This window comes from Engraulis encrasicolus, chromosome 13 (genome assembly GCF_034702125.1).
Source record: "Engraulis encrasicolus isolate BLACKSEA-1 chromosome 13, IST_EnEncr_1.0, whole genome shotgun sequence".
Classification (NCBI taxonomy): Eukaryota; Metazoa; Chordata; class Actinopteri; order Clupeiformes; family Engraulidae; genus Engraulis; species Engraulis encrasicolus.
The window spans coordinates 17,933,677-17,951,176 of record NC_085869.1 but is presented as its reverse complement, the minus strand read 5'-3'; the positions used below and the strand labels follow the sequence as shown (position 1 = coordinate 17,951,176).

Sequence of the window (17,500 nt, the reverse complement as noted above, 5' to 3'; positions counted from 1 at the left end):
AGTCATGCCAGCTACTCCACGCTGCAAGAAATGGAAATCTACTTCTATGTTATACAACTGTAATACATTTCCGTAGAAGTACTTTTACAAACGTAATTACATCACTAATGGCATGATAGTACATGGTTTCAGCTTTGTAATATCATACTACTAGTGTTGCATTTTCAAGTGAAAATGTCCTCACCCATGATGTAAATCAATGTTCACTAGTTCCTTTGGCAGATACGAAACATGCCTCCCACGAAAGAAAACAAAAATGCCCAATGGAATGGAATGAAAATCGATGTGATAAGATTCTTAAAACTCTAACAAAACCCAAAGCTGGTGTAACTGAATGACATTTATGTTTGTTGGGTGATTTTGTCTAACATTACGGGTAGGGATGCACGATACACATTTTTTCACTTCCGATCCGATCCCGATATCTAAATTTGGATATCTGCCGATGCGATACTACTCCAATCCAGTAACAAAACCACAATATATGCATGGATTTCAACTTGAGGTAGGCCCAAGATGACTATTTGGTCAGAAAAGGAAGTCAGAAGTAAAAAGGAGCAAGTTAAAAAGTAATCGCATCCTGAAAACTAATATGCAAGTGTTATGAGTTCAAATTAACATTACACCTGGCTCAATGTCAGTACTGGGAAAATTCGGATACTTTGGGAAAATTCCGATCCGATACCTGAAATATGTTGATATCTGAACCCGATTACGATACACCGATATATCCCATCCCTAGTTACGGGTGGTGTTTTGACTTGAATAGCTTCCATGAAAAGGTTTCCATTTTTGCAGTGCAGCTCTAAGCTCTGGGAGGCTAGCCATCTCTCCCCCCTTCCTTTGCTTTCCTCCAGAGTGTGTGGTGTGTAGTGTGCAGTGCAGTGGTACAGTAATGAAGAGCTGATGGGAGAGTGCGAGGTAGCTAGGAGACCAACCTTCCTCCTTAGCCCGACTGTGCTAAACTGATTAAAGACGGAGTGAGAGCTGGTGGCACAAATGCACCACCCCGCGAGCTCGCTCCAGCTGCCTTAAATGAGTGACTACTGGATACTGAGACAAAAGGCACGTTGGTGGTTGCATCCATTCCTGACAGCGCCGATGTCCTTATTTTGAGGAATTAATGAGTTCCATGGCAACACTCCAAGCTGTCAACCTCCCTAGACTTTACACACAGAGTGCAGAAGTGCCCTACAAAGCGAAAAGGCAGTAACTGCATTGCTGTTTAAAGTGAGTTACTATGACTTTAATATCCATATATATCAAAGTCTAAAGTTAAATAAAATTATTGATCTTCAAAAAAGGTGGTAATATAAAGTAACAAAACTGTCACATGCCAATAATCTCCCAAAAAACACTTAAACTGGATTGCAGTATAATTTTAAAGTCAACTGACTCAGTTTTGAGCTCTGCGCAGATACTGCCTTTTTGCTTTGTAGGGCAGTAGTGCATAGAGAGAAAGAAGAGAGAACGGGACTGGTAGAGAACATACATACGCCGCACATGCCAAACTGCACAGAGAGACAACACCAAAGTAAAGCACTTGCACATGCGAGAGAGTTATGTGGACAGAAGAGAAGGAGAATTACATAGGGCAAAAATAATATGGCTACTGAATTACAAGCTTCTGCACATGCAGTACATCATGCCCTGGGCTCACATATCAATTCACACATAATCAATTACAGCCCCGAGGAGAGGACAGACTGCACTTGAGGCCACCGATCATCAAAGTGTTTTCTTTTTTTAATGTCTCTATGGGAGTTTTCGGTTTTCACTGGCATTGCACAAACTGCCGTCCGCGCTGCGGTTTTGGTGGCGGGGAGTTTTTTGTGCAAACTGGGACATACGTACAGTAGACCTTCGTCATGGTGTCAAGCAATCGAAGAAATGGAAATGCAGGAAGTGGAATTAAGAACAAGTCTTTAAAACTTGCAAATGGAATTCAGATACATAGCTTTTTTACAAAGCCGATTAGTAACTAACACTCCATCTCCCTCTCCTTTCTCTCTCTCTCTACTTTATGTATGCGCACATGAACAAACACACACACAAACACACACACACAGCATCCACGCCCCCCACACACACACGCAAACACATGCGCAGTTGCGCACACACACGCGCAAACACACACACACACACACACAGACACAGGCACACACTCACCCCCACACACGCAAACACGCACAAAGACACACAGACACGCACACACACACACAAACACACACACGCAAACACACACACTGCTGCAACCACCGAACACACACCACACCCACAGGTATTTTACATAATAAGCGGCACTGCCCTAGTAATCCATTTGACAAAGCCAACAAGTCAAAAACTTCAGCGCAACCCCCGAGAACCTCTGTGTTGCACTACTCAACGGTTTTTAAAAAAGCACATTAAAGATTAAGTGGGGAAACTTAATTGTGGTTAAATAGGCGAGTGGCCTCTGGCATCCCCTGCGAGCCGAGGCAGCAGCGGCGGGGTGTGCGTGTCTTGTCTTTCCACAGCTGTGTCAGTCTGAAGAAAGGGATTATACGCAGGTCTGCAGAGTGCTGCCTGTAAACAGCAATATGGTAAATTAATCCCACAGTAAACATCATTAAAAAGCTACCCCTGCTTTTTCTTCAACGCCATAATAAACCACACACACACACACACACACACACACACACACAAACACAGTCACAGACACACCTCACAGGAAAAGAAATCCTCTTTCACTGCCATTCACATTCCGTGGCGAGCAGATGTCCTAACATTTGAAGATTATTCAGAGTGAACAGAAAGCAAGCAGCCAGCATCAAACGATCTAAAGCACACGGCAGAAATAATTAGAGAGGGGGGGGGGGGGGGCTGCTTGCATATAAACATTGCACAACATACTGTACGTATAGCCTGGAAAGAGACGCCTGAGCAACACTGATTAATACTGCCTTAATTGGATTTTATATGGTATTACACGACAGGCTCTCAGTCAGAGTGCGACATAAACATGACCATACTTTGTTTTCAGTTTTTAATGCAAGTTTTTAATAAAATGAAGACTTAACATGTCCACACATATTTTATTGGCATATGCCAGTCTGCTGAGGAAGGCCTCAGTGAGTGACATCAAGTAAGCTTTTGTATCAAACCTGCAGCGAATGTTACAATGTGTACCCAACCTTCCAAAACAAGCCGATTTCACATTACTTTTTTTTTTTTTTTTTAAATAAATAAATGTATTTTTAGGGGCTTTTTATGCCTTTATTGATAGGACAGTATGAGATGCTGACAGGAAGTGAGTGGGAGAGAGAGATGGGGGAGGATTGGGAAATGACCCCGTCCGGACTCGAACCAGGGTCCCCATGGGCATGCAAGCCCATATGTGGGGGGCTTAGCGCGTTGCCCCACAGCGCCCCCCATATTACAGTTTTTATAATCCGGTACTGTGTGTGTACATATATACAGGACTGCATAGGAGTGTAAAAATGCAGTCCAAGACTACGCCGTAAATTTAGCAAGGTTAATTCAATATGTGGATAGTAGGATCAACTCCATGTGTGTGAAATGTGACTCTTGAGTGTTGAATTAACAGAGCATACAACATTTACTCTGTACAAGAGTCAAACTACATCATGCAGTCTGCTGCCCGTGACACACGGTGCCTGGTGCGTATGACTGTGACTGTGGTGCGTCCTCTCCTTCACGTCACTGCCTCCCGTGGTGGGAACTAGGAAGGTGCGGCGCAGAGGGCGGTCGGTCGCCCTGCTGGCCCAGCCAAGTGCCCTCACTCCAGACAGAAAGAGAGGAGAGGAGAGAAGAGAGAGGAGTATTTTAAACCCCTGCTGTTGCTGGTTGATAATTGATAAGGTGAACTGGCCAAGTCTGGCTCCCGTCTGTGAGTCTTTCCAGTGGGGTCCCGTGGTAGCACAGCACAGCACAGCGCATGGCAGGGCAGGCAGCCCACAGCACAGCACAGCGTGAGCGTTTTACAGCATGCTCTCTGCTCCCCTGCCAAGAGCCGCAACACGATCCCGTCGGGACCCTTCGCTAAGAGCAACCGCTTTAACAGGATGGAATGAACACGCCTGTCAAACGATAAGACACTTCGGAAATATAAATGCTGATGATGAAACATAGCGCACTAATTAGAGTAGGAAGTGTTTTGCGTACCATATTTTTGGTCTCAGGGAGCTAGGGTCATTTTAGACATTAGCCCTTCCGGCTGTCCCCCTGTTGAATAGAGAAATGGATAGAGGAAGACCAGGCAGTGCTTTGGGCTGGGGTGGGGTGGGGCTGCCCTGCACTCCCTGCCCTCCCTGCACTGCACCCTCCCCTCCCCCCACCTGTCCAGATGCCTGCGTCTGAAGGGGGCGGCTGAGGTGAGGTAATGACAGCAAGGGCCCCCGCAGGGCGTGTCACATTAGGCCGGTCATTTAATCATGGCTGTCTTACACCTCGTACACCTCGCTCACTCGTCCTCTCGCGCCCGCACCCTCGCCCGCGCCAGACCGCCGCCACTATAAACAGCCTTTCATCGGCGGCCGCCCATCTGCCCTCTGCCTGTGCACTCGTTCACATACGCGACGTCACACACAACTAACTCCCTCAAATACAAATATCAATGACACGGCATGTGGCAGACATGGTCATGCAGTCGATCAATTCCACTTACAGCAACTGAAATAATACCCTTGAGGGGTATTATATTAATAAAGCCCTCGGTAAAATGAAATTATTAACTTTTGCAATATTGCAGCTATACAGACACAGTACAGACACAATTGTCTTTCTGTAAGCATTTCATTATGCATGTCAAGTGTATTTCTACTACTGACTAACACCATGTATTTTGTTACAACGTGATATGGTAAAATGGTTTATTTCCACATGCACTGTATATCCCAAATGCTTGTAAACAAAGTTAATATCTGGCACTTCACTGTCCTCTCTTAAAGGTACACTGTGTAGAATGTGGCCAGTACAGTAAGTTTTGCAGCTTAAAATGTCTATTTTTGGAAATTCAAAATGGCGGATCATGGAAAAGATACCCCTTTTAACGTATGAAAAGTGCAATTTTCCCAGTCATAATGAATACTTAGAATTTGATGGTGGTGTTACAGTAAGTATTCATGAAAAAGGTAACATTAGTGAATGGGTAGCATGAATTCTGGAAATAAACAACTAAAAATCTTACACAGTGCACGTTTAAAGGTACACTGTGCAGGAAATGGTCAAAAAAGGTACTGCAACTCTGCTGCTCATTGAAACTGGGCTGCCTATTGGCAAATTTGATCGTTTCATGAAAGTTTACCAAGTAATAAACTAATATTTTCTAGTATGGCCCAAGTATAATCATTTTTGCAGCTAAAAATGGCTATTTCTGGAAATTCAAAATGGCGGACCATGGAGAAGATCCCCCTTTTCATGTATAAAAAGTGCAATTTTTCCAGTCATAGTGAATACTTAGAATTTGATGGTGGTGGTAGGTATTCATGAAAAAGGTAACATTAGTGAATGGGTAGCATGAATTCTGGAAATAAACAACTAAAAATCTTACACAGTGTACCTTTAAAGCTAGCCATTGGAAAAGATGACAGGCAAAGAGCTGGGAATGATTGCTGGTTATTGTCTTGTTTGGGTGAGTGCTCTCCAGCATTTCAGACATCTCGATGGGTCTGCACAGATGGCCAAGTCTCGCATCACAACATCCACTCAGTCAGTCACAGGCAACTCAGCACTTACAGAAGAGTACAGTACAGTCACTCTGTTCCCTCTCCTAAAGAACAGGCCTGCAGTGCAGTACAGCACAGCACAGAACAGCCCGCCTGACAAGTCACGTTTCCCACGTTATCAATGCTGACAGCGGGGTTTTTTGCAGAGATAAAAGTGCAAGTTGTTCCTGGTACGTAACCCTGTTCCGTGACCCCCACTCTCTCTTTTCACAGAACTGTTTTTAGCCGTGAATGTGAATGTGGGCAAGCGAGGCGAGTCGAGGCGAGGGGCCATGGTGGTCTGCAGTAGCCAGAGACGAGAGGAGGAGGAGGAGAAGGAGGGCCAGAGTAAAGTGAGTGAGTGAGCGAGCGAGCGAGGGCCCCCCGGATAAAGGCTTCAGCAGCCGCCAAGAAGCGACAGGTGCAGCCAAATCTCCCCGCATATCCACCTCACTCCTGAGACCGCCTCTCTGACGTCCTGCCCGCCACTAAATCTGCCGTTGGCACAGAATATTCCGCCTCGGTGTGGACATCTCCGATAAGTCTGCTGCTTGTCTGTGCGTGGTGGCACATTATTTATACACACAGGGCCCCTGACAGCTTTGACCGGGCCCGGGACAAATCCATCCCAGAGCCCCATAACCCCCAACCCACCCACTCAATAAATTCGATATAATACTTGGGTTCTAAATTTTTGTTTTCTCCTGTCTGCGCGAAACTAGCTGCGCACAACTCAACCTCTGATTGCTGGAAACCGCTGTTGGTCAAAAAATTAGCTCGCGTGGTTAGCTGCCAGTGTCTTGCCCCTCCTCACAACACTGTGTTCACACAAAAAAAATCACAAATCTGGTCCCCCTTCTCCCTGGGCCCAGGACAACAACAGCCAGCCCCCACTACCCTCAACATCCTTTCTGTAACATGCTCACTGACGGATGGCACCATGTGTGTGCCATGCAGGATCTTTTTTTCCACAATAGCACTTCACAATAATATACAATGGGCTCTGTGAGCCGTGTATGCTTTTGCTACTACTAGAGAGGGGAGATTTAGAGTAGCAATACAACATCAGCTTTTACAGCACCGGCTTTGAGTGGATACTGCAAAGCACCTGAACCAAAATCAGACGAGGTGATGGTCTAGGAAAAACTCCAAACATGCTTATCTGTCAAGACAAAGCAATCCAACCGGGGTTGCACAAGTCCTCCATGTCTGCCAGAGAGTGCATACTCATGTCTCTTCCCACTACACAATAACAGCATGACCAGAGGCGGACTTTCCATTCGGCAAGCCTAGGCAATTGCCTAGGGCCCCGACCAAATCAGCCCTCCATAGGGGCCCCCAACTGTCACACCAGTCGTGGTAAATACCAAAATAGTAGGCCTGACCTTGTGCAATCGAAAATGTTTATGAGACAAAACAACAAAATGGCACCAAAACACAGAGTTCTAAGGCCCATATTTTTGTGTACATCTTTCAAGAAGGACTTTTGAAGGGCCCCATGCTAATATTTCGCCTAGGGCCCCAAAATGGCTAGATCCACCCCTGAGCATGACTCCATTGGGCTATGAAGCAATTGGCTACAGCTTATCATTTTGAACAACAGATACTTGGTTCTTTTTTTCCGTAAAATGTAAGGAGTGCAGGTTCTTTGTGTCTTTTTCTTGGTGTCCCTATTTCAGGGAATATAACGTAGATCATTTTCAAGGCGGAAATAATGATGGCAGAGGATACATAATTACCTGTTAATGGCTTCATTCTCCGCGGAGTGATCTGCTCAAGATCCATTACGGACAAATCTGTTCTCTCTTCTTTCGCCTATAATTTAACTCCCGAGGATCATTAAGGCGAAGGTGACAACACCATGGAACACAATCTCTGACCACATCATGCAAAACACAACTTATTAAAAAGAAATGAGGTTCTTCCCACCAAGCCTGAGTCGGCACCTTTTATTTATTTAGAAGCATATTCCCATAAAATCTATGGTGCGCAACAGAATCAGTGATTTAGCATTATTTGCAGACCAGTCTCCACAGTGAGCTTATTCTTTGTTTTACAGCAAGGACAAAAAATATCTCTAATGTGTCTGCGACTTCTCAGTTGTAGACAATTTATTGCTCAGCGTTCCCTTAGCTGTGCTCGCACACTACAACACGTACTCCGACATGAGAGCCAGTGAGAGCATGAAAACCACGCGGGTGATACAAGTCATCATCATGGGGCTTCATTTATCAAACTCCGTTACCCCCCGAAGCAGCCAAATGACAGAACATTGGTAAAAAAAAATGACTGCACGGCACGGCGTTGGCCGTTTGGCGTGATGGGATGTGCTGATTTTTGCTGCAGGTGATGATTGCACGAGTTGTTTAAAAAGGGAGGCAATGCGATGATTAGAACAGCGTGGCCCGTCGTGCCGTGCAGTGGAGGAGAGGTGAGGTGAGGTGAGGAACAGAGCAATCAGCGCCAGGCCGTCTCCGGGCCGACCCGGGGTCTCCAGAGGGGCGCCAATGCAGCGCTGTAATGGGGGCATCCCGTGCACCTCATTAACATACGGACAGATATGAAGTGCGGCTGGCTGCCTGGCCGGGCGGGCGCTAATAGCAAGGTTGTCACCGAGTGAAGACGAGCTAACGAGAGATCACGCAGACGCTGTTCATCTGGCAGAGAGAGATGAAACCGCATCTAATGGTAGCGGAGAGTAGGAGTCTGATTAAAACGACACAGGAACAACAGGAAAGCATGTGTGGACATACCGGTAGTATCTGTGTACCGTCACGTCTTAGTCCCAATGACTGCCTAAGTATTCTATTCGTTGTGAAAGTGTACAAAATCCAACTGTGTGTAAATTGCTAGAGAGCATTGCGGTTATCCAAAATCATTCTCATAATGTTACCAGAGATTCTAGGAGTATTCGCCTCTGTGGTGTTACAGTATGTCACTCATTTGACAGTAGGTATTCATGTGATGAATATTTTTGTGTGTGTGTGAAAACCTTAAGCTCAGGTGATTTAAGTGTAATAAGTGTGATCTACAGGGTAGGTGCCAGTACTGTAAATTGAAATGGGATTTTCTTTCCAACTTTTACACACCTGGGTAAATTGTTCTGTCAGACAATCTGCCATCCTACAGTATGTGTCTGCAATGCTGGTCTCTTACCAGCACTTCTCTGTCTAGGTATCAGGGGCCTCATGCACAAGGCCTGCGTGGATTTCCTACTAAATCTTTGTGCATGGGAAAGTCTGCAAAGACACATGCACCAAAATGTCAGATGTATCAATCCATGCATAGAGAGGGTTTCATGCATATTCTCATGGTACGTCCCATTTTAATGCGAAATTGTTACTACACATCAGGCCACTGACACTGGCACCTGCCAATTGGCCTAATGTTCTTAAAATTTGGCTGTGGCTAGTGATCATTTCAGTGTCACTAGCTAATTTTGCAGGTACCGGTATCTTATTCCTTGGTATGACATGTCAGAGTAGCCTATATTCTGTTGCTTGTCCCTTGTGTATCAATTGGTTGTATTTAAGTTCAAGAAAAAGCTTAGTTACTCAGTTTCTATTTGTTAGATTTATTTTCATGTAGTACGTAGCTATGCACTCATTTTCTTGCATTAGTATCTCATCGTACAGTATCATTCATGATGAAGAAAAAATCAAATCAAGAAAAAAACGATCAGATTTGTGGCTAGAATAGGAAAACCACTATCCACAGTGGTTGGGGAGTGCAATAGTTAATGTCGAGCCCTGTTACACATGCACTTTTTCAAGTGAACATTAAGAACATCTGAATGTTTGAGCGAGAAGTTTCAAGTAATCAAGCTTTGTACACAAGGTCCCAGTTCACAGAAACACATGACATGAGCCTGCGCATCTGTGCTGTATTGTAATTACACATACACTCAAACACATGCTGCAGCCCGTCACTGTAAAATGCCACAGTTCCAGCTGCTGTGATGCTACTGCCTTCGCTCAATGGTCAAGGGCCAAATTAGAGGAATGAAAGAGACCCAACTCATCAACGTGGAGTTTGTTCGTCCGCATGATGATATTTCATTGTCATCACACAGCTCCTGTGCTGCTTTTCAATTTTCAATTCAATTCAAATGCAATCATTTATGTAGTGCTATTAAAATGAAATACTCCAAAACTACAAAGGCATTTCACACACTAATTAATCTACAGTGTGTTTGGTAATGCAAGTGCGTTGGACTTGGCAAACTGTTTGTGTCTGTTTCTGATAATGCAATCGTGAAACATATGTATGCACTACAGAGCAGTTTTGCACAAAATACATCATAAATATTCAAAGTTTCAAAGTGCAGATTTCACGCAAATTGGTGCCGGTACATGTCTTTATGGCAATGACACTTTTATGCCTGATTATTGCACTTCTCTCCCCTTTTCACATAAGGTAATGTATGCATGACGCTTGTTATCAGGAAACAATTTCATTACACAATGAATTAAGTATACGGCTCATATGCATATAACTGAGAGTGTAAATTGATGGTAATACAGTGAGCAATGTGCTATATGTACCAGGTTCGGATAATTATGTTGCTGACAGTCTAACATTAATGAAATGCAGCCATTGACACAACCATCCTTTGCAGCAATGAATCAAATCAACAACAGAAGTGTAGTTGTCTTGACAACAACGGAATGAGCTGATGTAGCATTGAACTCCAGAGATTTTTTTTTTAAAAAAAACTTAAAATTACATGTTTGTACATCTCTGGAAGTGGAACTCATCAATCATTCAGGCAGAAAAGTGCTTCCCATATTTATAAATTTAAATAGAGGTTGAAAGCAACTCCTAATGTTTTTTATGTTTATTTTTAAGCGGTTTAAGCCAACAGTGATAATTATGCCGGAGGAATTTGCAGAATCTACATTACATAATGACCTGGCCATGTCTAAAATACATAAACGTTCGCCACAGCAGAGGTGGATGTGCTTCAAGGAGGCTCTGCCAAGAAAACAAAAATGGAGCAGAGAGAGAGAGAGAGAGAAAGAGAGAGAAAGAGAGAGAAAAAGAATGAGAGAGAGCCAACCACACGCTGGCAGCCATTAGACTTAATATATCCCTTAGCAACAGCCAGTCATCGCCCAGGCACAATACGTGATATTAGTTCAGATCTCTGTCAACTGTGACTCACAAACTCACAGATTGAGGAAATAAAATGTCCAAGGTTCTGTGTAATAATAAAACAATACCAGGGGATGCTGGAGCAAAGCATAAATTCTTCAAACAAATGCAAAGGGAAGTATGTTCAACATAGGCTCAGCTGCCCTGTTCGCTTTCAGTGGCGGCTGAGGATATTCCTTGCATGCACGGGGTGCCACACACTGTTGCTGGATTGAAAGAGCTCAGCATGGCAAACACAATTCAACAAGCAGGCACCAATTAATTCAAACACTCTCCCTCCATCTGCATGACTCAGTTAGGAGTATGAAGCATATCCACTCAGGACTTCATGCTAATGGGCATGGGGGATATCGCGTGGCGGTTGAACCCCTAGGAGCAGTGAGGCCATCGCACTGTCAAAATCATCATGGCTCAAGGCCCCTCGGATTTGAATGACACACTACAAAGGTTCCACCAGCTCTAAAGGCACAAATAGACCAAGCGCGACAAGAGCAATTCCAGCGACGGAAGTAAATGACTTTGTATTGCGTCGCGGGCGAGAGAAGAGACAAAAGCGTTTCGGGCGATTAGAGGCGATTTGCGCGACTTGAGCGACAGTAGTAGTTGGATTTGAGTGAATATTATGCAAATTAGTGTGACGGAGGTCATCTTGCACCTGTTCACCCCCCTCGGGGATCGAACGTGCGATCTCGTCAACTACAACAGTCCGGCAATGGGAGACACAGTACGATACCGCTGGGCCCAACGGCACAAGACTGTATGAGGCTATCGGAAGGAGGTTTACCAACGTTCCACACCAACTCTGTGCTAGTTAGCCTCCGTTACATTAGCTATGATGCGGTTCGACGACAGCTGCCACAGCAAATGGGAATGTTGTGGTGATTCTCTGTCGCTTGATCTTATTGCAGCCAGTGTATTCACCCGGTAGGAGTTCATCTGAGTGACTTACTGCAGCACCAGCAAGCCACGTACAAATCTGCTAATAAAAACAATGCTAATAGTAGGGCTGTAACGATATTGTATTGAACCGAAAAATCGTGATACACAATCACAATACTGTACCGTGATGCATGAAGGCAGTATCTTGACACGTCATTCAAATTTCAGTTACACTTCAGTGCAGAAAACCACATGATACGATGAGAGAGTGCTTCTAAGCTTTGAAACAAGATAATTATTATTTTTAAACTATTTTTAAATTATTAGTAGCCTCTTGTAACCTTTTCTACCTGTAAACAATCATCAAAAAGATACATTTGAAAAGTCATAGGGTGTTATCGAACTGTAGGTAAAAAATCACGATACGAACCGTATCGTGATTTGAGTGTATCGTTACAGCCCCAGCTAATACTCAGTAACACATAAAATCTCAATATCGACTAGTCAGGGATAGAACAAGACTTGCTATATGGACAACAGCCTGGACCACCAGTGGACTTACATATTGTTCCCAGTGGCAAAAAATCAAACTCACCACAAGACAGCCAGACATCCAGACACCCAGACAGCCAGACTGACAGGAACCCCCCAGGGGAACAAGCCCAGGGCCGGGCTTAGCGAGAGGGCCTGTGAAGGTCGTGGTGAATGGGAGTATGCAGGCGGGCATTCCTCCCTCAGGTAGCCCAACTGGCCCATGCTACATTCACACGCTAACGCCTGCAACGCGGCACCCCCTAACAAATGTGGCGTTCAAACAGGGGACTGCACTTGTTTGTGTCTTACATTTACATTTACACTTAGAATATATACCAGAGAGAACTCAGGAAGAGGAATAGAGGCTGAGTAGAATGTTAAACATCTTTGATAGATACTGTACTCTTGACTGGAAGACTTGAGGAAGAAACATAGCTGTGAAAACTGGCTGTACCAATGTCGGTAGTTGGAAAAAAAAGAAGAACTTACAGTGCAGTATATCAGAATGGATGTAACTGTGAGCAGGTGAAGAGGATTGTGAGGGGTGTGAGATGAGAGAACAGGAGAGGACATGAGAGTTGAGTGGAGTAGAGGTGAAAAGATGAGAGGTGAGAAGAGGAGAGGAGAGGAGAGGAGAGAAGAGGAGAGGAGAGGAGAGAGGAGAGAAGTTGGTCGAGTGGAGGGCAGTGAGAGAAGTAACGTGTCAGAAATGAAAATCATTTCATTAAATGTGACTGCTGTTGAAAAGGAGTGCTAGGATATGGGGAATAATTATATGTTAACTGATACTCCTGCTCAAGGGAAGAACTTTGGAGGAGAAGTGAATAAAAAAACGAGGAGTGGGAAGAATACGCTCGCCGGACTGACATTCCTCTTGATGTTTCTTTTTTTTTTTCACGGACAATTGTGAAATCTAATAATAAACCAAACGGAACAAAATAACAGGCGAGCTGATAAAATGTTACGCTAGCTTTACTGCAGGTAGGTGTAATTTCAGACAGACGCCTTCAAAGGACATCACAACAAATATTCTTTTAATAACACTTGTTATTGTTGTTTTTTTCCGTTCCTTTTCTTCCATCTACAAGCATGGCTTAATCTTCCAATGATGGGGAATGGAATTTTAAAAGTCAGGAGAGATAGTGGAGAGGAGGGAGGGGAAAAAAAAAATCAACACAAATCAACTTAAAAATACTCCCAAGAGGAAGGGTCCACGTGCCCAGAATAAAATGCAGTTGCCTGAGGGTGGGCTAATGCCCTAATTCCCTGTCCTCCTCTCTACTCCACAGCACGTCCAGAAGCAGCCCCTGCCATCCCTGGCCCCCATGCCATAACACAAGTGCTTCCCACTGCTTAATTGACCACTTATTCATGAGCGAGCAGCAGACAGCTTGCATGCTCCTACCATACCGCTCTGTATGCTGACAGCACTGCAGCCACTCCACCCCTCTCCTCTCCATCCCCCCTCTCCTCTCCACCCCTCTCCTCTCCATCCCTTCTCCTCTCCATCCCCCCTCTCCTCTCCATCCCCCCTCTCCTCTCCACCCCCTCTCCTCTCCATCCCCCCTCTCCTCTCCATCCCCCCTCTCCTCTCCACCCCCTCTCCTCTCCATCCCCCTCTCCTCTCCATCCCTTCTCCTCTCCTCGAGCCACTGTAGCCGCCCCCTCTGTCCTCCTCTCCTCTCCTCTCCATCTCCCCTCCCCTCCCCTCTCCTCTCCTCTCCCTCTCCTCTCCAACCCCTCTCCTCTCCTCTCCTCTCCCCCTCCCTCCACCCGAGCCACTGCAGCCGCCCCCCTCCTCTCCTCTCCTCTCCTCTCCTCATCGCCTCCTCTGCTCCCCTCCCCTCCTCTCCTCTTCCCATCGCCTCCTCTCCTCTCCCCACCGCCTCCTCCCCTTCTCCCTGCGTAGAGCAACTCTGGGTCAGTGTGGAGATTGGCTGCTGTCCTCCAGGAGTTGACTCCATTAGTGAGCACTATCAGGGCCCTCGCTGGCACATTGGCTGGTGGTGGTGGTGGAGGTGGTGTGTGTGTGTGTGTGTGTGGGGGGGGGGGGGGGGGGGGGGGGGGGTTCTGATGGAGTGGGGGAATGAGACAGGGGTTGGTGGGTTGGTGGGGTATTGTGTGTGGGGGGGAGGATGGGATGGGGGGTGTGCGCAGTATTCTGTGTGCTGGGATTGTGGGGCGATGTGAGGGTGGGATGGGGCTGTGGGCTATTCTGTGTGCTGGGGTAGGATGGGATGGGTCTGTGGGCTATTCTGTGTGGTGTGTGGGGTAGGATGGGATGGGGTACTCTGTGTAGTATGGTGGGGTGGGGTGGCGTGGAGTGGAGTGTGGTGGGATGACGCTGTGGGCTATTCTGTGTGGTGGGTCAGGGTAGAATGGGGTGGATGTGATGGGGTATTCTGCGTAGTGCTGGGCCCGATGGGATGGGGGTGGCGCGGAGTGTGGTGGGGTAGGATGGGATAAGGCTGTGGGCTATTCTGTGTGATGGGGTAGGATGGGATGGGTTTGTATGCTATTCTGTGTGCTGGGCCCGATGGGATGGGTCTGTGGGCTATTCTGTGTGCTGGGGTAGGATGGGATGGGGTACTCTGTGTAGTATGGTGGGGTGGGGTGGCGTGGAGTGGAGTGTGGTGGGATGACGCTGTGGGCTATTCTGTGTGGTGGGTCAGGGTAGAATGGGGTGGATGTGATGGGGTATTCTGCGTAGTGTGGTGGGGTGGGATGGGGTGGCGCGGAGTGTGCTGGGGTGGCAGCGGTACAGTACTGTATGCTTTGTCTCCAGAGAGGCGTCCTCTCGCCCAGTACAAACTGCCGCGCACACAGAAAAATCAATCTTGTTAACCTCAATATTGATACAACTGTATATCTGTTGACATGTACAGTGGTGGGGGAACAGAGGCGTGCCCAGCCAGAGAGAGAGAGAGAGAGAGAGAGAAAGAGAGAGGGAGAGAGAGAGAGGGGTGGAGGGAGATGGAGAGAGAGAGAGAGAAAGTAAGAGGGGGGGGGGAGCATTCCAAGGACAAAGGGATGATGGACCGCAGAGGTAAACGGAGCGACTGACAAGACTCGAAGTCAAATAAGGAAGTTGATGGAGCTTACGCTTTGTTGCATTGTCCTCCACACAATCCTCTGGCAAGCAGCGGGAGAGAAAGAGAAAGATGCGTTTTCACTGACAATGTAGTAGCTTTATAGGGTGAAGAAATAAGAGTGCAAGAGGGGGAAATACAGTACAGGCAGAGAGAGTAGAGAGAGAGAGGTTCCATTGGCCCATTGTTTCCTGGTTCTATTATGGCCCCCCTTAGGCAGACCTAGGCAGACCTAAGGACTGTTCTATTCATTGTAGGAGCATTATGACATGGCCCTTTAGGCAGACCGGAACCTGGTCATGTTAGGTGCCCATAGAAACCTATTATGTTGGCATATCTCTATATACTTAAAGAATCTCTGGTACAGGGAGTGGGAGAGGTGTTGTGCACGTGCGAGAAGAGACGTACAGTGCAGTATGCGCATGCACAACATCGCAGAGCGATAAGCCTTTGAAAGAAACTGCTCTATATACTAAGTACTTATTGACCTAATTTTCATTTCTAATGGCGAACCTTTTATTTGCCTCTGCTAACATTTAACAAATGTCACCCTTTGTACAGCAAGCATTTCAAAATGTTTTCTCAGGTGCCTCTAAATATTAACAATGTCGTCATTGCTGGCATTGCCGCTTGAATGATGATCTGTGACAACATGTTTGAGGGAGATAGATGGGCTTTTTTAAAAGCACGGTTTTATAAATGACCCAACTTTTGACTCCCCCCATATCCATACCTGCTATATCCAGATCAGTCCAAGCTCCCCAGCTCCTGTGATAATCCTTAATGAGAACTGTCCCTCATCTGAAATGGGCTGTCAGATCCGCGCTACCCACAGCCAAGCGCTAAGTTTGGCATCAAGGTCGTTTGAGGTCAAGCCGCGGCTGGCGAACTTCTAAATCCGCGAATTGGACGTGGCTGCTGCTAGGACTAGCGAGCCAATGAGAAGCTATGGAAGAAGAAACAAGCTCTGTGCACAAGCACGCAGTAAATTGTGCAGCTTTAATTCAACACTCAGAGAGATTGAGTTGAACAAACACTGTGGGTGTTCAACATGACTCTGAGTTAACGTGTAAGGCTATTGAACCTATAGACATGTTTAAAAATCTATGGTTGTATGCTGTGTTTCAATCAGAGCATTAATTTGTTATATTAATTAAAGTAATATTTATCAGTGTTGTTCTGAGAGAGTTGAACAAACACTGTGGGTGTTCAACATGACTCTCTAAGTCAGTGATTCCACACCTTTTTGGGCAAGGGATCCCATGTTGGCATTCTGGGGACCCCATGCACATTTTTTTTCACAACCAAAAACAAAAACAAAACCTCCAACTGAGTTAACTTGTAAGGCTATTAAACCTATAGATATGTATGACATTTCTATGGTTGCATGCTGTGTTTCAATCAGAATATTAATAAGTTATTATGTTATATTAATTAGTAATATTTATCAGTGTCTTTTTTCAAATCAAGACAATTCAGCCGACCCCACTTGAATTCCAGGTGACCCCACAAAGGGGTCTCGTCCTCGGTGTTGAAAAACACTGCTATAGGACCATACCATGACTCTAACGGGAGAGCACACGTCTGTTATGCGGCTGACCCGGGTTCGATTCCGGCCCGGGTCCTTTGCCGTCCCTTCCCTGTCTCTCTCTGCCCACTCCCTTCCTGTCGTAGTCTTCACTGTCCTATCTCCAAATAAAGGCAAAAAGCGGAAAAAAAGAAAAACAATGCTCTAAAGCCCGATTTGCACGGGATAAATATTACCTATGGACCCCTGGTAATTCGCAATTACCCCAGGACCTCCGTGATTTTTCGGGGCGCATTCGGACGGGATAAATAAACGTCTGTTATTCACTCAATTCACAGACATTATAAGGGGGTACAGACGGCGCGCCTATGTGAAATTACCCCAGGACATCTGTGTTTCGCCGAAATACAGTAGGTAATTCGCGGCGGAATTATTACCTCACAAATCGCGGACATGGCACATTCGCACAGGACTAAGAACTCAGACATTCTCCGTAATTATTCCGAATTACCGGGGGTCCATAGGTAATAAAAGTCCCGTCCGAATTGGGCTTAAGTGTTGAATTGAACACTGAAGATGTTATTGTGCACTATCACCACAGCGGCAGCTGC

The 17,500-nt window shown here is 45.8% G+C and overlaps 1 protein-coding gene across 1 annotated transcript in view; it reads right to left on the bottom strand.

Annotated features, from left to right (window-relative positions):
- The window catches only part of LOC134460781 (glypican-6-like), an 86,213-nt gene that overhangs the window by 13,599 nt on the left and 55,114 nt on the right, over positions 1–17,500 (bottom strand). The window lies entirely within an intron of this gene.